Source organism: Canis lupus, chromosome 27 (assembly GCF_048164855.1).
Source record: "Canis lupus baileyi chromosome 27, mCanLup2.hap1, whole genome shotgun sequence".
Taxonomy (NCBI): Eukaryota; Metazoa; Chordata; class Mammalia; order Carnivora; family Canidae; genus Canis; species Canis lupus.
Window position 1 is genome coordinate 10,249,495 of NC_132864.1, and position 18,420 is coordinate 10,267,914.

The 18,420-nt window shown below is 47.4% G+C and overlaps 1 long non-coding RNA gene across 1 annotated transcript in view; it reads left to right on the plus strand.

Annotated features, from left to right (window-relative positions):
- LOC140618954 (uncharacterized) overlaps positions 1-18,420 on the plus strand; it is a 60,455-nt gene that overhangs the window by 11,995 nt on the left and 30,040 nt on the right. Inside the window, exon 2 of the long non-coding RNA XR_012018926.1 lies at positions 5,226-5,369. This is a non-coding gene — a long non-coding RNA (uncharacterized lncRNA). The remainder of the gene's footprint in view (positions 1-5,225; positions 5,370-18,420) is intronic.

Below are 18,420 nucleotides of genomic sequence, written 5' to 3' on the forward strand. Positions count from 1 at the left end.
AAGACATATATTGTCTTTCCGCTCAGAATATCATGCAATCATAATGGAAATTGATCCCCATAAAGGGACATAAATATGCTTTCAAGGCATAAAACTCAAAGCTTGCACAAATAGGAGCAGAGTAAAAGACTTGTCTTTTGATAGATGGTGAATTGTTTGAAGTCTCAGGCATTGCGGGATGATTTAAGTGAAATATTTAAACGGGAAAAGAGGATTATTACTGTGCCAAAGGTAGGCAAGAATTCCTGAGAGGCTGTTTGTGGACATTTGGAAAAATAGGTGTAAACATCTGAGTCATGAGAAAGTGGAAATAGGTGAACACAGTTGCAAAGAAATTTGTAAGAAAAGCATAAGCCTGGATCAATAGTGGGTTTTGTTTTGCTTATAAACTTGTCACTTCTCTTTGAAACTGTGTCTGGGAAATCACTGCAGGCCCTCTTGGAAGTGAGTGTCTAGTGGGCAGAGACTAGTGAAGGTCTACTCTGTTTCCCTGGTGTTGGAGGGGAGCCTGGGTTCATTCTTTGTGAGAATGCTTTCAGCTGTAAGTATCAAAACAGAAAAAAACAAAACATGCAAAATCAAGAGCCAATCACACTAAGTAAAAGGCTAAAACTTCTGGGATGACAAGCTTCAGGTACGGCTGGAACCAGGAACCCTGTCATTATTTTCAGGAATAGGTTCTGTTGTTCTTCAGTTTCACTTGAAACAGTCACTCAAGAGAGTGCCCTAGCCAAAGTTGGGTCACGGGCCCCTACCCACCCTGCGCAGAAAGCATCAGCACCCTTCAGGTTGCTATTAGGAGGAGGAGGAGGAGAGATGTAGGGTGGGCAAAATACTGCAGGGAGGTCAATACTGGGGGGGCAGGGAACCTAATAGTTTGCCAGTGTGCACAGAAAACATACAAGCAATGCTCACAATTGAATGATGGAGAGGGCATGACCCTGGCTGACCTGTGCCTGGTCCGGGCCTTAGGAGGCCCTCACACTCTAGTCCTTGGGATGGGGCTCTACCCCCATTTCCCATGGTGGGAGCTGGTTTCCAGGCCATGGCTTTGAGGGGCATGTGGCACTGGACTGTGTGGACAGTGCAGGAATACCCACGGAGGCCCCTCCATGAGCCCCAAGGTACTGGCAAGAGAGTCTCTCACCCAAGACCAGCCTGGAATGAAATTCTCTTGCTTGTCACACGTGTCGCCTGGCATCAGGAGGGTACTGCCTCCTTCCTCCTGAGGGCAGGGGGCAATTTCAGATTTCCCCTGGGAGGCTCCTCAGTCTGCAGGCAACAAGTTGAATTTGGCTCTTTATTGCTGAAACAAGGTGACATCTTGTTCTCTGTAGACAATGTGAACATTCCTATATCCATATGGTTATCCTGCATTTGGTGAGTTCAGATATCGATTCCCACCATGACTTCTCTTCATGCCGTCCACCTTCAATGCAGCTGTATATATATTTCCTTTCCCTGGGAAGAATGGAAATCTCTGTCATTTGGGCTGCATCTTATATACCATTGTGATTTTCTCCAAAAGTGCATTCAGGTTTTTGATGCAAAATGAACAAATCTTTTTTAAAATTGTAAAGAAAAGGAAAAGAGTTTTAGTCAAGCCCAAATTAGGACAGCTGGCCAGAATATACGATTTTCCCAAAAAAGAGAGTGGTCTGGAGAAGGAACATTAGGTGCAGGGTAATAGACGTTTTTTCACTTAGAGTTACAAATCATCACAATGAAGGACATTCCAGAAATTACAAACTTTATTTATCTTATGTTTTAAGTAGGTGCAAGGTGATGCCACTTATTTTTTAGGATTGATTGATTGATTGATTGATTTATGAGAGACACAGAGAGAGAGGCAGAGACACAGGCAGAGGGAGAAGCAGGCTCCATGCAAGGAGCCTGATGTGGGACTCGATCCCCAAGACTCTGGATCACACCCTGAATGGAAGGCAGACGCTCAACCCAGAGCCACCCAGGCATCCCAAGATGATGCGACTTTAATCTTATGGGACCTAGAGAGATTTGTTTTTGTTTTTTCTTTATATTCGGAATGCTTCTTTTTTTTTAAAAAAAAAAAGATTTTATTTATTTATTCATGAGACACAAAGAGAGAGGCAGAGACACAGGCAGAGGGAGTAGCAGGCTCCATGCAGGGAAGCCCGATGTGGAACTCAATACTTGATCCCAGGACCCCAGGATCACGACCTGAGCCAAAGGCAGATGCTCAACCATTGAGACATCCAGAGGCCCCTCTTTTTTTTTTTTTTTTTTTTAAGGGAAGCAGACCTATGTGTGTTTGGGGTTAAAACAGAGCCTCTGCTTGAGGTTTTGGGGAATAATCTTGACTGTGGTAAATGTTAATGTGAAGCTCCCCAGGGGCCCAAGGGCAGGCCTGCACACATGGGAAGTTGAAAATGTCCTTTAACAAGGTCACCATGCAGGAATGAATAAGCAAATAAACAAATGAATGAATGCATGAACGAATCCAGAGGAGAGAATCCATATTTCTAAAAAGATAATTATTTATCCTTTGCAGATTTAATTGATAATGGCTTTCAAATATTTATTCCAAAACTGTATTTTGTTAACAAGTTACTTTTTTTTTTTACAAGTTGCTTTTATTTGCAAGTTTATTACCAACAAAGAACAAATCGCCTGTAAGATGGGAGTAATAACTATAATCATCGCCTGTAGTATCGTGGGGAAGTCCAGCAGAGAAATTGAATATGAGGTGCTTGGCCAGCAGCTAGTGGGGTGTCAGTGCTCTGTAAGCATCTGCCGCTCCTGCCATTTTGTTGGACATTCTTTTACCCATTCTGTGTCTGGGGACAATTAGGCTTGATTGAAGAAGATGACTGTGGACCCACTTAGTGCCTGAGCTGAGACTAGGGGCTCCAAGAGTGAAGGGAGCACTTGAAATGATCATCCGTTGGGTTGATTCTGGTGGAGCCTGCTGTTGAGTATTCCGAGGATCTTGCTGCTGTGGCCCAGTTTCCCATCGGCTTCTCCTGTTGACTCTTTCTCTTGGACAAGCGTGGAAGAGCATCTTCACTAGAGTCCCTTTGTGAACCTGCCTGGTGGTTCTTTCATTCATTCATTCATAGAAGCAATCTCTCATAGCATCTACTGCAAGACCTACAGTTATTGAGCTCTTGCTGCTCATTATATGCCAATGAGCATATAATGTTCTAAGCTTTGCACATTTTCATTAAATCTTGATGGTACGTATTTTTATTATCTCTGTATTCCAGGGAACTCTGGCACAGGGAGAAGTAAATAACTCGTGGCAGACCTGGTAGTGGACTATAAAAAGCCATTTACACACTCCTACTCCACTGCCAACTCTACTCCAGATGCCCACTTTCCCAGCCTCCTCTGCAGGTGGGCTGGCCGTGTGACAAGCTTTGGACTTCTGATGAAAAGGAGCAGGCACAGCAGGTGTACTCTCCATCCTGCCTTCTCCCTGTGTAGACAGTGGGCAGATGGCTGGTGTGACGGATGCCATCTTGCTACATGAGGGAGTGGTCAAGAGAACGGCAGAGAAGTAGCCCTGACCTCGGGGAGTCACTGGACCAGAGGCAGCAGCCACGGTCCTCCAGACTCTGGTTATGTAAGAGGCATAATTAGACCCGTGTTGGATCACTTCACTTGAGTCAGGTTTTCCATGACTGGAGATCCATTGGAACAGAGGCTGGGCTAGCTTCAAACCCAGACAGTCCAGTTCCAAAGCCCACACATGTGACCTCTCTTCTGCACACCAGATACCATCCCCGGTTCTGTAGATGCAACACAAGTCAGAACAAAGGGGGCTGAGACACTTGGGGAGTTTACAGTCTACTGAGTCATTAGAGATGGAAACACAAACACAAGATAAACATAAGGTGAGCTGTGGTGGTCATTACTGTGCAGGACAGGCTAGGGCAGCGTTCATTCACACTGTGGAGGGCAGAAAAGCCCTATTCCTCTGAAGAAGTGGGCATGGAGGCTGAGATGGCCGGAGCAGAGGCAGGTATGGTGGAGGGCTCTGCATGGGTAAGAGCGGGAGGCATGCTGAGTGTGTGCTACCGTGGAGAGAAGTAAGAGAAGTCTGTGAGGAGGAACAGGAGGAAGGGTGAGAGAGCCGGAGGGTGGGCCAGGGTCAGATCACCACTGGCAGGGAGCATGGGCTTTATCTTAAGAATAAACAGTAGGATGCTTTCAAAGAGTTTGAATCTAGGAGAGAAATGATCTGAATTCTATTGAGATGAAAAAGAATCTCTTCAACTGTCATGGGGAGAGTGAACACAGGACATGGGTTGGAGGCCGTTGTGGCTGTCCCAGTGAGGACTGTCTCTCTGTGGGGGGGTGGCCATGGAGATGGCAAGAATGTAACAGGTGAGACAGAAGTCATAAAGGTAGATCCTACAGGACCCCAGGGATCGGCAGAGGAAGAGAGAAACTAACATTTCTAACATTCACAGATCCCTGAGCTAGAGGGGACTGGGGGCACATGGAGGCTTGGTGGGGAAGAAGGATCCTGGGTCAGGTCAGGGGTGCAGAGGTTGATATTCTGGGACTAGTTAGTTCTCTTCTGTTACTTGTGCTGTTATTTGTCTTCTTTTTAAAATATTTTATTTATTTATTTGAGAGAGAGAGAGAGAGAGAGATATGGGGGTTGGGGAGCAGAGAGAGAAGGACGAGCAGACTCTGGGCTGAGCTCAGAGACCATGCAGGGCTCAATCCCACTACCCTGAGATCATGACCTGAGATGAATCCAGAGTTGGCCACTTAACTGACTGAGCCATCCAGGTGCCCTATTATTTGTCTTCTTAAATTGAAACTGCACTGAGCGCCATGTTCATTGTTTTAATAAGCACAAGCTATCACTTACCAAGTGACCCTTGAGTGAGATTTGGCGAATGTTGGAAGGCACCCTGTGCAGCGTGTGAGCCTGGTTTTAGGCTGGGATGTGGGGTGGGGTGGGGTGGCAGGAGGGGTTGTGGGGGGATAGGATGATGCCCCTGCCCCTGGGGGTGGAGAAGGAGGTCTAGCCGTCAGGCTTCCTGAGCTCAGGCTGGGATGAAATGCTCCCGACTCCGGAATTGCCGTGTCGCACGACCTGGGGAGTTGGTCCACGCAGACGTGGTTTTAGTGGCAGGGCATGAGCTAAGGTGGAAATGGTCTGGCTGGCGGCCCCAGCCTGCTCGTGGGCTTCCCCGTGTGTGACCTACACCCTCTGCTCTCCTGTGCAGGACACGGAGGTGCTGAACACAGCTGTCCTCACCGGGAAGGCCGTGTCGGTTCCTGTCAAGGTCGTGGGCATTCAGGAGGACGGCTCCGTGGTGGACGTGTCAGAGGCTGTGGAGTGCAGGTCTGCGGACGAAGATGTTGTGAAGGTACAAGGGTCCTGACCGTCGGGCCTGCCAGGGGTCCGGTCCTCTGGGGGCCCTTCCCTCTGTCCCAGGGTCTCATCGGGCTGGAGCGAGGGTGACCACACCAAGGAGTGGCGGGCTGACCCCTCTAGAGGGGGCCTATCTATACCCTCTCCACAGAGGGGACCCCCAGTCTCTTGAACAGAAATAATTCTCTGTCTCTCCCTCTCCAAGTACTATCTTCCCTACTTCTGCCAATTCCCCATGTCATGTATTATTTCCTACCACATTTTCCTTAAATGATTCCCTTTTTTAAACTTGTAAATCAATTTTAGCCTCACTATATGACAAGAAAATCATGAGCTTGATGTACTTTTTTTTTTTGAAATTCGCATTCCATTCAATGACTAATGACAACATGTTCATCAATGTGCCACCTGCTGTGAGTCTTACCAGTGGGATCCATCTCCCAGTTTAGGAAGACCGGCTGTGGGGCATTTCTGCTGGTTTTATCATTCTGATGAGCTGGAGGTATGATGTCACATTCAGCCAGGAACCAGCACACCATTTCTTTCCGTGTTCTTTGCAGGGGTCTGTGTGAACCAGCAAACTTTGAGTTTCTGCCGATGTTTGGTTGGCACACTGGTTGTCCATTTCCTTTTGCAGTGGACACCTCCTGGAGAAAGGACTTGAAGCTTCTCCCTTGGGTTGCTAAGGGAGCCCCAAGGGCCCATCCATTGATTCATTTTAGGAAAAAACAATGCTGGGAGCTCTGTCTGCCCTGACATTCCACGGCCTCTGGTGTAGACATTGAAGGAGACTTGGTCTCAGGCTTAAGATCTTCACCTGGTATAGAAGCCTGCAGGACATTCTGTCGTAGCAAAGGTGTGGGAGGGGCTGGTTTGCAGATGTTGTATGCTAGCCTTTGTTGGAGGCTTCGGAGGAGGCAGTGCCATAAGCCAGAGATGCTCTTGGTAAAGAGCAATGAGACTGCTAAGAGGCATATTTAAAAAATAAGAAGGATCCTAAGGAAACTCAAATTTGGCACAGCCCGTTCCTGGTCTTGGAACATTAATTCTCCCTCAAGACAGAAGGTGATGTTGCTTAAAACCCTGGGGCTTCCGGCAGTCCTGCTCCTCGGGGCATGTGTGATTCAACAAGCCTGAGGCCTAGAATAATCCAAATTTAGAAAAATCTGCACCACGTTTTTGTTGACCGGCAAAAACAGCAACAAAAGGGCTGATGATTCATTTCCCTCTGTTGCCTTTGACAATGCACATTATTTCTTGCTCCCACGTCATTGTCACTGAAGAGTGATAAGAATCAGCAGTGTTTTGAGAGAGGCTGTATCCGTGTACGTAGGCCGCCGTGGCCCCAACAACTGGCTCACCTGTGCAGCTCCCCAAGCCCGTGCTTCTTCCCGAGAGCCCCCAGGCTGGGGTCCCCACTCTCCTGCCCTGAAGGACTCTCCTCTCCAGAGGCAAGGCTAGGCCCATGGAGGGCTGGACTCTGATTCACTCATAGAATCATAGTGAACATATCCTCTGCCCCAGCTCGATAGACAAACCACTTTGGAAAACAGTAGCTGAGTGCTCCATGGTCACTCTTGTGGTTGCATGAAGATGGGGCTTTCTTTCCAGAAAGTAGAGCCTGACCTTCAGAGGAACACACTGAGCCTGCTGGTTACCAAGCCCAGTTGCTTAATCACTTTTCTGGGCCATGCCAGGTTCTGTTCCAAATCTTTGGGCCGGTGTAAACCCAGAGGACTTAGTTAATTAGCTGTATTGAATTTTTCATAGCTATGATGCGAGCCCTACGGCTCCATCTCCCCGCCACTGCTAGAGGACTGGCAGTAGCCACAGAGTTGTGCGTTTCCTCTGCCAACGCGGGATAGTCCAGGGGCCTATCCAGCAGTAGACACTCATCAGCACCAGAAATTCTGCACGGGAAGAGTGCAGATGGGGGAAATTCTGTGCATTGAGGTTTGCAAAGTGAGAAAGTGTGAATTTGGGAAAAGGTAAATTGTGATAACATGAAAACAAAATTGACTTTTGATCTCAGGGCTGGGAGCAAGTTGGGGGTGGAGGGGCATTGTGGGGAATTCCTATGGGTCCAGAATCTAGAAGAACACAATGATTTACAGCGACTGGAAACTTGACCTAAGCTAACAAGATGAGGAAAGGTCTTACTTTAGTGTCTTAAAAAAAAAAAAAAAAGTCTTCCCTAGCAGAGATTTTGGGAGACACGGCTTAATGGCAATGTGTGTGTGAAAAAGCCTTGACATTTTTGTGAGTCGTGAAATCCAATGAGTTGACTGTTTGAAAAGGTTGCCATGAGGCTGACATGATCTTCACTGGCATTAATCAGTGCCTGATCCCAGAACAGAGGTCACACACGTGCAGACTGCAGGCCACGTCTAACTCAGAAGGGATGTGTGCATATTCTGCATTTTTTAAATTGACTCGCTGGCCACCATGTAAAAATCATCAATTTTGCCTTGAAACCTGGATTTCTAGCTCCTTTTGAAAAACTATGTGTTTTAGGTCACGCTGGGTTCATACTCCTGCCCGTCAGCCTCATCTGGGGCTGATGGGTCAAAGCTGTGTATAGAGGCAGGCTCTATACTCCCCACCACTCCCTCTCACTCTCCCACAGAGGCTTGCAGGGCTTTTGCCACTTCTTGCTGCACTCCTGCTCGTGGTTGTCTAGTAGTAGGTTTCAGAGAAAAGTGAGGCATGTCTCGTACCCTGGCTTCTGATAAAAATCAGCAACAAACACTAGCTCTCACAAGGTCTTTCTAGGCATGAGAGCAACCCTGGAAATTGGAGTATCTTCTTCTCATGGGTGTCAGGGGCGTAGAGGGCCCTCGATGTCTGTCACAGAGAGATGCTTAGAGGATGCCTGAGTGTGTAGCCTGGTGATGAGTAGAAAAGGCCCAGGGGCGAGGTGAAGAGAGAGACAGGACAGCTCTCTAAGCCTTTTTGGGGCCATCATTCTGGAGATGGAGTAGATTCATGCTATTTAATCACCAGAGTAGAAATTAAAAGAGAGCCTCTCTAGCTCACTATAGAGAAAGAAAATGCAGAGTAGTGAACCCTTTGATTAGGATTTCAGAGGGAGGACCTCTGCTCACATCTTGAGTCCACCTCCCTCTCTATTTGACCTTGGACAAATCACTTAACCTCTCTGAGCTCAGGGTCCTTATCTGTTAAATGGGATGATAATAGCACAGTGGAAAGGTACCTTCTGCAGAGGTTTGTTCTAGCACCAGACTAGAAGGCAAAACTACCAATCATCAGTCATCCTTGCAAATCCTTTAAAGAACACCTTGGCTTTTAGAAGTCTAAAAAAAAAAAAAAAAGGCCTAGTTGGTTTGTTTATTTATCTTTTCTCGTTAATTTCTTGCATTTGGGTCATGGGTAAATTTCCCATGGCAATATGCAGCCAGGTCTAGATTTTTAAGTGGTGTTGAGCAAATCACAGATAAGGAAGATTAAGGAGAAGCTGGAAATGAGTTAAATTTCCCCCTATTTAATTTTTGTCTCCTTTGTAGCTTCTGATGGCTGTGTTGTCAGATGGAAATCTGCACTTATTCTGAGCATAAATACTTGGATTATCATTACACGGTTAGAATGGTGTATGCAACAATCCCAAAGAGGAATCTCAGGGGGAAGTAAAATAAGATAATGTCTATAAAGGGGTTACGCAGTGCTTGACCTCCATTTTGTCAGTGAATGTTACGTCTCTAGCTATATTGTACTCACATCTCTATCTTTACCGCTGTACAGTTAAACCTCTAATACACTGAAGGACCCACAGAGTCAAATTCCATCCCTGACCCAACGATGTGTCCCATGTGCAGCACAGTGTCCAGTACACTTATGGTCCTCAAGGAATATTTGTTGAGCATGTGAGTGAATAAATGCCACAGTGATTTGGAGATGAAATAAGCCACTTCAAGGGCACTATACAGTTTGTTGGACTATCTCTAGTGACAATCCTCAAAGAGAGATGAAGGGCCCAGGTCAAAGGAATTGACATTAGGTAGAGCCTTGGGCCTGAGTCCTTAGATCCTCTGATGGAAGTCTTCTTTCCTTCATATGGAATATTATTATGCTAGAAGCATTTACTGTGGGTATACAGTGTGGAGGGAAATGTACGGAGCTGTGGAACATGCCAAGATGGAGCGGAAGTAGCTTCCCTGAGTAGGAGCTTACACAGGAGTTAATGCATATTCATAGGTAACATTGACTGGGTGCTTAACGTGTGGCAGGTACTCTTACAATCATCACATCCCAACTGTTTACCCATCTAATCCTCAAAAGCCCTCAAGGTACGTAATACTACCATTCATGCTCTATAAGTAATAGAATGGATACACCGAAGGGTTAAATATCTACCTGAGGTCACCCAGCTGGTAAGTGCAGCAACCAAGCTTGCAGTGTGACCGGCTGGTATCAGGGCCTATAGGCTTAACTATTGGATGTTACTGAATTTCCATCCTGGGTAGCAGCCCAGGATGTAGTTAAGGGGGATTCTTTTTTTTTTTTTCTTTTTTAAGATTTACTTATTTATTTGAGTGAGAGAGAGAGAGACAGAGAACACAGTATGGAGGGGCAGAGGGAGAGAGGGAATCTCAAGTAGACTCCCAACTGAGCACAGAGCCTGATACAGGGGTCAGTCTCAAGACCTGGAGATCATGACCTGAGCTGAAACCAAGAGCCAGACACTCAACCAAGTGAGCCACTTAGGCACTCCAGTTAAGGGGGATTCTTACAAGCTAGTAACAAAAGGCCATTCCTACACTTTACGCATCAGAGAAATCAGCTAGTACTGTACTTTTCCAAATTTTTTCAATACCATACCTCTAGGAAGACACATTGTACTGTTTCTGCCAAGAGTCTTTGAAAGTCTTCACAGGATTGGAAATAGGATATTAGAGTGATGACTATATATTGTCCTCTTTGAGTGTCTATCTTGCTACTCAGCTCATGCTGTGGACTCATGGTCTTAATTTGATTAACAGTTGTGTTGTTAGTAAATCAATTGAGGTCTCCAGAACCCCAGAAGCCATGCAGGGGTCTTCCACAGGGGAGAGAACTCTAAAGATAGAACCATGTTGACCTCAGGGGTGGTGCCCACTACCTTATCCCTGTAATAATTCAATTTCTCAGCCTCCAGAATCAGCCAGGCTTGCAATAATGGGAAGCCAAAGGGCTGATGAAAGAACATTAACATGCTAATCCCATCCCCAGGGAGGCATCGTGTTTTCAAATTAGGTCTGCCAGTGTTGAAGGCAGAGTATCTTCTAAGGGATGTGATGCACTTGTGGTGATATGTGGCCACAACGTAGAGGCCCATGTCACTCCTGGAGAAAATCATCAGCTTTGAGAGATTGGCTACATTTCCAGGGTTAATGTTCAGCAGCTACAAAAAGGCTATGACTATGTTTTCCTTAAGTTTGACTCTTCCAAAGGATAATAAAAGGGAATATATTTCTTGGAATCAATGCTCTAGAGAGACACACTTGAACTACAGTCATTGAGCTAAGGATACCATCATTCAGGCAGATGTGGTTTGGACAGGTGTGGCAGCTAATCGGATCTGGTAGGTCTAATTGGAATTCCCTCATTAGTTATTTTTGCAGCCTTTTATTTGCTTGTTGACAAGCCATAGAAACCCAAATATCCCTGTTTGAGGCCCTAAAGAATGTATTGGCTCAAGTAGCTGAAAGTGTCCAAGATGCCTTCAAGCCAGATTGGATCAGAAGATCATCAGGATCTGGTTTCTCTCTGTCCCTTTGGTCTGATATCCTGTGTCTTGTGCTTATTATATACAAGAATATGTAGTATTCTTCTATGTAGCATCCCCCAGCTGCTCATAGATTTCTGTCACTTGATAGTCAAGCCAGAAAGATCAGAACTGTCTCTAACACTGTCAAGAAGAATCCCAGGCTTGAATGGATTTGGGTCTAGTGTTTATTCTCGATGCAATGGTATTGTGACCAAGGAATGGAATGAGAGTGTTGGTCTCGTCCGGGTCATATGCCTACCATTAGGGCTTCAGGTGGGATGAATTTAACCTGAAACACATGGTATAGGAGTGGGGCAATAAGGGAGGGCTGTTTCACAGGGAGCTTTCCATCACTTTGCACACCAAGAAGACTGGACCCTACATAGGTCCCCAGATGGGCAGAGCTTCTGTACATTTCCTGCCCATGTTCCTGCTATTTCCTGTGCCTAGCACTGCTCTCCCATCCTCTGCACCTGTGGACATCTCAATGTCCTCTGGTCTTTGCTCTGGCCCCCCACCCATGCAGTCACCTCAGTCTTACCATTGTGCACCCCCACAGGCCCTCACCTCTGTATGTCCCCAGGTCGATACATGTCAGAGGGACTCGGCACATGGCATGTCTGCCCCTCGAGGGCAGAGTCCATGTCCCACTGAGGGTCCTGTCCTCTGGGTCTATCGGAGTGAATGGTTACAGCAGCACACAACTAACACACACAGCAACATCACGCCAGACTCCTTCTGCTTGTGTCAGATTTGGCCCAGTGTTCCATCCATGCGACCCCACAAGGCGGGTGTGAGCATCACTGAGTTTTATGGCTCAAGAAACCAGTAACTGTGCTCAGTGGGTTTTGGGTAAACGGTAATCCACTGTATATCCAAATTCATCGCGCCAAAAAGTAGACAAACAGTTCTTCCTATTTCTTTGCCCATTTATAGACAGACTTTATAAAGACAGATATTTCCGGAAACCCAGATTTTTGTGTAAGAGTTTTGACTTTTCAACGTTGGCAAGTCATCGGGTTGAAAGAGCTCTGCGAGCACATGTGGCCTGGGGTGCCGGTCTGACCTTCCCGCCCTGGGACAGCAGGACATGAGATAGAAGATGACCCCCTGTCACAGGCAGAGCGGGGGTGGGAAAGGGGACGTTGTCAGAACCCCACAGGCATCGATGAAGAGGAGGCAGGGGGCTCACAATGGTCTCCTCACCGACTTCTCCAAAAGGGTCCATGTCGGTGCTGGGCTACGACAAGCTTCCAAGGAGCTCTCAGACTGATCCTAATTTTATTTAGAGGGAGACAGAGAGAAATCCAAAGGAGGCTTAAGGCGATTCTTTCTCTCTTAGCAGTGCTTGGCAAAAATTCCTACAGAGAACACTGTTATTCTATTTCTGGGCATGAATTTCCTTCCCTTTGCCCATCACCAGGAGCCAGGCGGCTAAGAATAAGTTGTCAGGCAGCTTGGCTGTTATTGCCTGATTTTGTCCTGCTTTGTGTGGGCGATTTGGACTTTTATTGTACCTTCCTAATTGGGGACGGGCATGTATTTCCTGTTGGCCTGAGGATGGGTACTGCTGCCTTCCCGAGGCTTTCTTCCCATCAACACCACTGTGATTTCAATATTAATTAGCTCTTTTGTTCATGTCTGTCTTTGGCATCTCCAATTAAGAGCTGACATTCTGGAATTGTCTCTGCGTCATGCAGGGAAATCTTGGAATGAGCCAGAGAAGGCCTGTGAGCCTCCCAGCCTCGCTCCCTCAGTCCACATGGAATGCTCCCTGCCCTCCTCTCCAGGTGCCTCCCATCCTCCTCAGGTCCAAGGTCGAGGCTGTGCTAGAGTCGGGTCTGTGAATGTGTCTCGGATATCAGACAGGGCCCAGGGCTCCTGGAGACATACTTATTTTGTGTTCAGTAGGAGGGAAAGGGCCCCTCACTGATGTTGTGGCACTCGATTCACAATTTAAACTCTTGCCATGTGGCTTTGGTGGTGAGCAGACTGTAAGGGCTCTCTTGATTACACAGAACAAGAGGCCAAATGAGGACCGAGGCACTCAGCCTTGTACAGCGAGCGGACGTGGGGGATGCATGGTGAATGATGTTCTGGCATTCTTTTGGAGAAGTAACATCCTCATTTTGCTGTTGAACGAGGGAATGGTAGAGCTAGGGCATGAGCCTCATCTCTGGTTATCCAGAGCCCTCCTGGCGGGGGGTGGGGGTGGGGGGAGGTCTGTGGCCTTCCTCCATGAAAGAAGGAGCATTCTTCTGCTGATGGGAACCTGAGATCACACAGCACTAGGAGTCTTCCCATCATGGCCTGGTCGCTGGTGAGCAGGAAAGATGCCAACCTTGAATTCCACCTGTCAGACGCCTCTGACCACCTCTCTCTCTCTCTCTCTCTCTCTCTCTCTGTGGGGCTTCAGGTTGGGGCTCCAGCTACAAGTGGAGTAATGGCATCCCATTCTGATATCAAGACACTACTGAGCCCTTGGGAAGAGGCGTGAGGCTAAGGAGTGACTTGCCCCAGGTCATGCAGCAGGTAATGACTGGTTGAACCAAATGTCACACTCAGGGCTTTGTGAATCCATATTCCCCCCACCTTGGAGGTGCCTTTAGGCTGGCACATGGGTAGGTTCTCCTTCCTTGAGACCCATGCATCTGTGTTAATACCAGACTTTCCAACAGATAAGGAAGAACCAGGCACCAAGTCCTCACAGCCGGAGGAATGCATAGCTTCTTCTGGGCTGACGTCCTGATTGTACAGCTGAGCACATAGTTGGGGACGTGGCTCCCACTGAGGTCCCTCAGGAGTTCGGGACAGAACAAGAATCTAAGCTCAAGCCTGCTGCCTCCGGGCCCATGGCTCTTGGAGGGTATCTGCTGAGAAGTTTGGCTTTTCTTTTTCTTTCCTGTAGGAAGCCAGTAGGAATCTTTCAAGCTGGCAGTCCTGTCTTTATCTGAATGCTCTGCTCACAGAGGTATTTATGTCAGATAGATTTAAGCGGGATTGCATTCATTGGCATGAGAGGAAACTCCACCCCAACAGAAGTACTTTAGGCCTCTGGATAAACTCTAACGAATGCAAAGGGTTCCTGAGATTAGAAAGTTTAAGAACCACTTGTCCGAACCAAAGAAGCTCTTCTTTTCAGCCGAGCATAGATTGGCCAAACTACAGCCCAACATACAAACGCAGTGATGGAGTATTAGTAATCACATAGCAGCACTTGTATGTGGTAATGGTAGTGTTGATAAAGTAAACAGATGATTGTTGAGGATGTACCGCGTGCCAGGCACACGAGTGGGCCACCTGCAGGACTGCATTGATTTCTGGCCACTAAGCTCCTTCACCGGCCGTGATCTGGTGAGACCATCACTCTCATTAGCCTGCACAACCCAGTACTGATGACCAGGCATTTTTCCCACGTTGTTATTATTCTAACATAATCACTATTGGAAACATCTGTTGTTGAACATGGCACTGTGTGCAAAGCCTTGCCTGATTGGTTTCTATTAATTGCATCCATAAATTAAATGTTCAAATGGATGTAGAAGCAGAGAGAACTGTGGTGGGAGTTGGGGACAGGCGCCAGCTGTGGCCCTGGTCACTTGTGGGAACCTAGCCTGCCTTCCTGTTGGCCACTTGTCCCCTCTCACGCTTTTCCCTTTCTGTTCTGACGGAAATCAGGAGAACCAATGATCCATTCAGAATCCAGGGAAGGACAGGTCCCAGGGTGCTGTGGAGATCTGTACTCTGCGCAGATCCACCAAATGTTGGATCCTGAGCCCCACAGAGAGGGTACATCCGTGTCCTGAGCTCTGTGCTGCCGGATGACGTGCAGTGTCTCGGTGCACTCTCAGGACGACATCGGGAGGGACAGCCCGCTCCATAGAAGTGGCCAAGGACATTTCCTTCCTATTTGTCAAGGCCAAGGACAGGACACCCCCACCCGGGTGATGCCAGCCTCTGCATCCTGCCCATCCAGCTGTGACTCCGGACCAGCCCCTGACTCCTGGGCTGTCCTCCACGTTCTTACACTTTCCAAGTCTTTCCCCCACTCTTCCTCTTCTTCTACCCTCTGCTCTCGCCCCTCCAGCTTCTGAAGCCACTTCTATCAAGCCCCCAGGGTGAGCAAACTTTGCAGCTCATTTCTGGAAGAGTGCAGAGCAGGGGGCCATGTACAGAAGTAGAGCACCCCCTGGATAGTGCGTTACGGAAAGCCACGCTTATGTCATTGCCCTCAGTTAGACATGGAGCTCCCATGGACCGTGGTAGAGTAAGAGCTCTGGGACATTCAACCCGTGGTACCCTGACTCTGACCCAGGGATTAACTGGGTCCCCAGATCTGCACATTCTGCTGTAGCACCACACATTTGGGGTGGGGGGTTACTCCCAGCTCATGCATCGTGTTCGCTGAGTTGTGGGTTGCTAGCCCTAGAGACGATGAGATGCCAGATGCCCAGCCTGGTAGTCCCATCACGGGAAGGGTTCTGTCCTCATGCATAAAACAATTATCCATGTTTCGTTAGTTATTAATGAAAATGTTAACTAGCATGAAAGAGAAACACTGGTGCTGTCGGAGAAGCGAACTGTCCTTGTTGCTGTCAGAGCAGCAATCCTATTTGATTTGCTGGAAACATATATATTTTATACACACACATGCCCACATACATATTTGTGTATACACAGGAATATGTATAGGGATATATGTACAGGAATATATATACACACATACATACATACACACACACTCACATATATACACACACACATCTGATATCTATCACCCAGACGCTGTGCACACTGTATTATCTTGGAGACTGTGTGACACTGCAGATGGGTGCTCGTGGGGATAGGTGGTGGGGAGAGAGAAGGCTTATCGGGCAGCTTGACCCGGAGACTGCAACCCAGATTCCCAGAGGAACCTCAAGGAGCAATGAGGACTGGAAATCCATGATGACCATGCTGGTGATAATGATGATTTTCTGTCTGTTAGCGATTGTGGGAATTTCCTGCCACATGTCAGGAGAGGAAGAGCGTCTAGCAGCTGATATGTGATCAGCATTTATTGAAGAGGAAATGTGTTCATCTAACAATTGGATTTGGGACCATTTTTCCTCCTGTTGTTCTTATCAATGAATGACGATGGGTGATGTGAGGTTTGGGCATCTGGGGGGATTTGCAGACCTTGTAACCTGCCTGGTAAACACTGTAAGATCAGTTCACTGTTTCTGCATAGGAAAGAGGGTTGTTTTCATTTTAAAATCTGTTTATTTTTTATTTTTAAAAGATTTTATTTATTTATTCATGAGAGACGCAGAGAGAGGCAGAAACACAGGCAAAGGGAAAAGCAGGTTCCCTGCAGGGAGCCCGATGTGGGACTCGATCCCAGATCCTGGGAACATGCCCTAAGCCGAAGGCAGACACTCAACCGCTGAGCCACCCAGGCATCCCTTAAAATCTGTTAAAATTGGGGCATTTGGATGGCTCTGTCAGTGAAGTGTCTGCCTTGGGTTCAGGTCATGATCCCAGGGCCCCAGGATCAAGACCCATGGCAGGCTCCCTGCTCAGTGGGGAGACTGCTTTTCCCTCTCCCTCTTCATCTCCCCCTGCTCATGGTTTCTTTCTAGATGTCTGACTCAAATAAATAAATAAAATCTTTAAAAAACCTTTTAAAATTAATTTTTGTTACATAAGTAATGCATACGCAAATGTAAAAATTGAAATGGAAAATTTAATTGAAGAGATTTCAATATAAAAATTCTAAAAATATGTAATATATTGAAATTAAACTGCAATCTAATATAAATGATTAAAATGTATATGTCCCAACCTTATCCTAGCATCCAACTCATACATAACGTGTCGTCGGTAAGTCAGCATGGATTATTTCAGACCTTCATCCGGGTGTTTTCATACATACATGGGCCTGCAGAACATGCACATGATTGCTGTGTATATATGTTTGCCTTGTTTTTGTATCATACAGCGAGTGAGTCCATCTGTGGCTCTCCTCCAGGCTGGAGGCGTGATGTTAGGGATGGAATCAGCATTCTCATTAGAAACTAATTATTTCTCTTGGTTCGTTACCTTTCCAGCTCAGCCTTTCTCTGAGAAACTGTCCTCAGGAGTGTGTGTTCCTTCCCTGAGTCTTACCCTAGGGTATGGCGATGGAGGAGGGGTTTCTCTCTGAAGAGGGCGGTTAAATTACTGAGCAAAGATGAGCAAGCACTCTTCCCCTCCAAGCAATCAGCTTCACCTTCATCTCATCACTCTGTGCACCCTCCCTCACTCCCACAAAGAGGCTGCAGGTGCACCGAATGAGCCCAGAAAGGCCTGGGTTAGCTATCCAAGACCACAGGGCCCTCCTCCAATCACAGAGTAGTTTCCAGAGGGAAAAGCCCACAAAAATGTAGGTTCACACACACACACACACACACACACACACACACACACACACACACAGAAAGATTCTTGTTCCCTCTGGGAAGGGTGAGCTTGTTCTAGGATTGAGTGTCTGGTAAGAAGGACCCACAGAGAGACAAGTTCTGGCATTTGCTCATAGAGATTGCCTTTGCAACTTCATGTACCAGGTTGCAAGAAAGTGTGCAAATGCAATTTACAGTGTGGTTCCTGCCCTGTGCCTGACAGCACAACATCCCATTCTGTGTACCCATAGCCATGAAGGCAAGGATGCTTTTGCTGAAGACGGTGAATCCATTTAAACTTTAAACAAATGAAACAGGAGGTATTTGAAGTAATGAGTGAATCAAAGAATTATAAGAAAAGTTTCAGATCCTTGGATTTTAAGGAGTAAGAACCGAGCGGCCCATGGCGTCCAGTGGGATTCTGGGGGGAGCAGAGAGGCTGTTCCCTCTCGATCAGCTTGGCAGTCATCCCCCTGGTCTCAACGTGCCCTCAAGCCCCCCAGCAAAGAGGACCCGGGCAGGGAGTGAGCTGGGAAGGGCGTCTCTGGGCAGTCATGAAGCAGCAGCTGTCAGGGGGCGGGCGGCGGGGACACACATTGGGAAGCAGGCCACAGGTGGGGCGCTGCCTCCCTCCTTTCTGTAGGGCTGCTGAGAGGTACCACCCGGACCCCTCTCAATGATGGAAGGGATCCGTCTCCTGGAAGCTTCTCCATGACAGTGCGCAGCTAGCAGAAATGGTGCCTAGCTGGAGAGAGCTGCCCTCCCAAGGCCACTTGGCCTCCGGGGGCGGCCTATGTCAAAGCTCCCGTGGGGTACTGAGGCCTGCGTGGATGAAGCCACCTTGCAGCGCGTCTCCTGCCTCT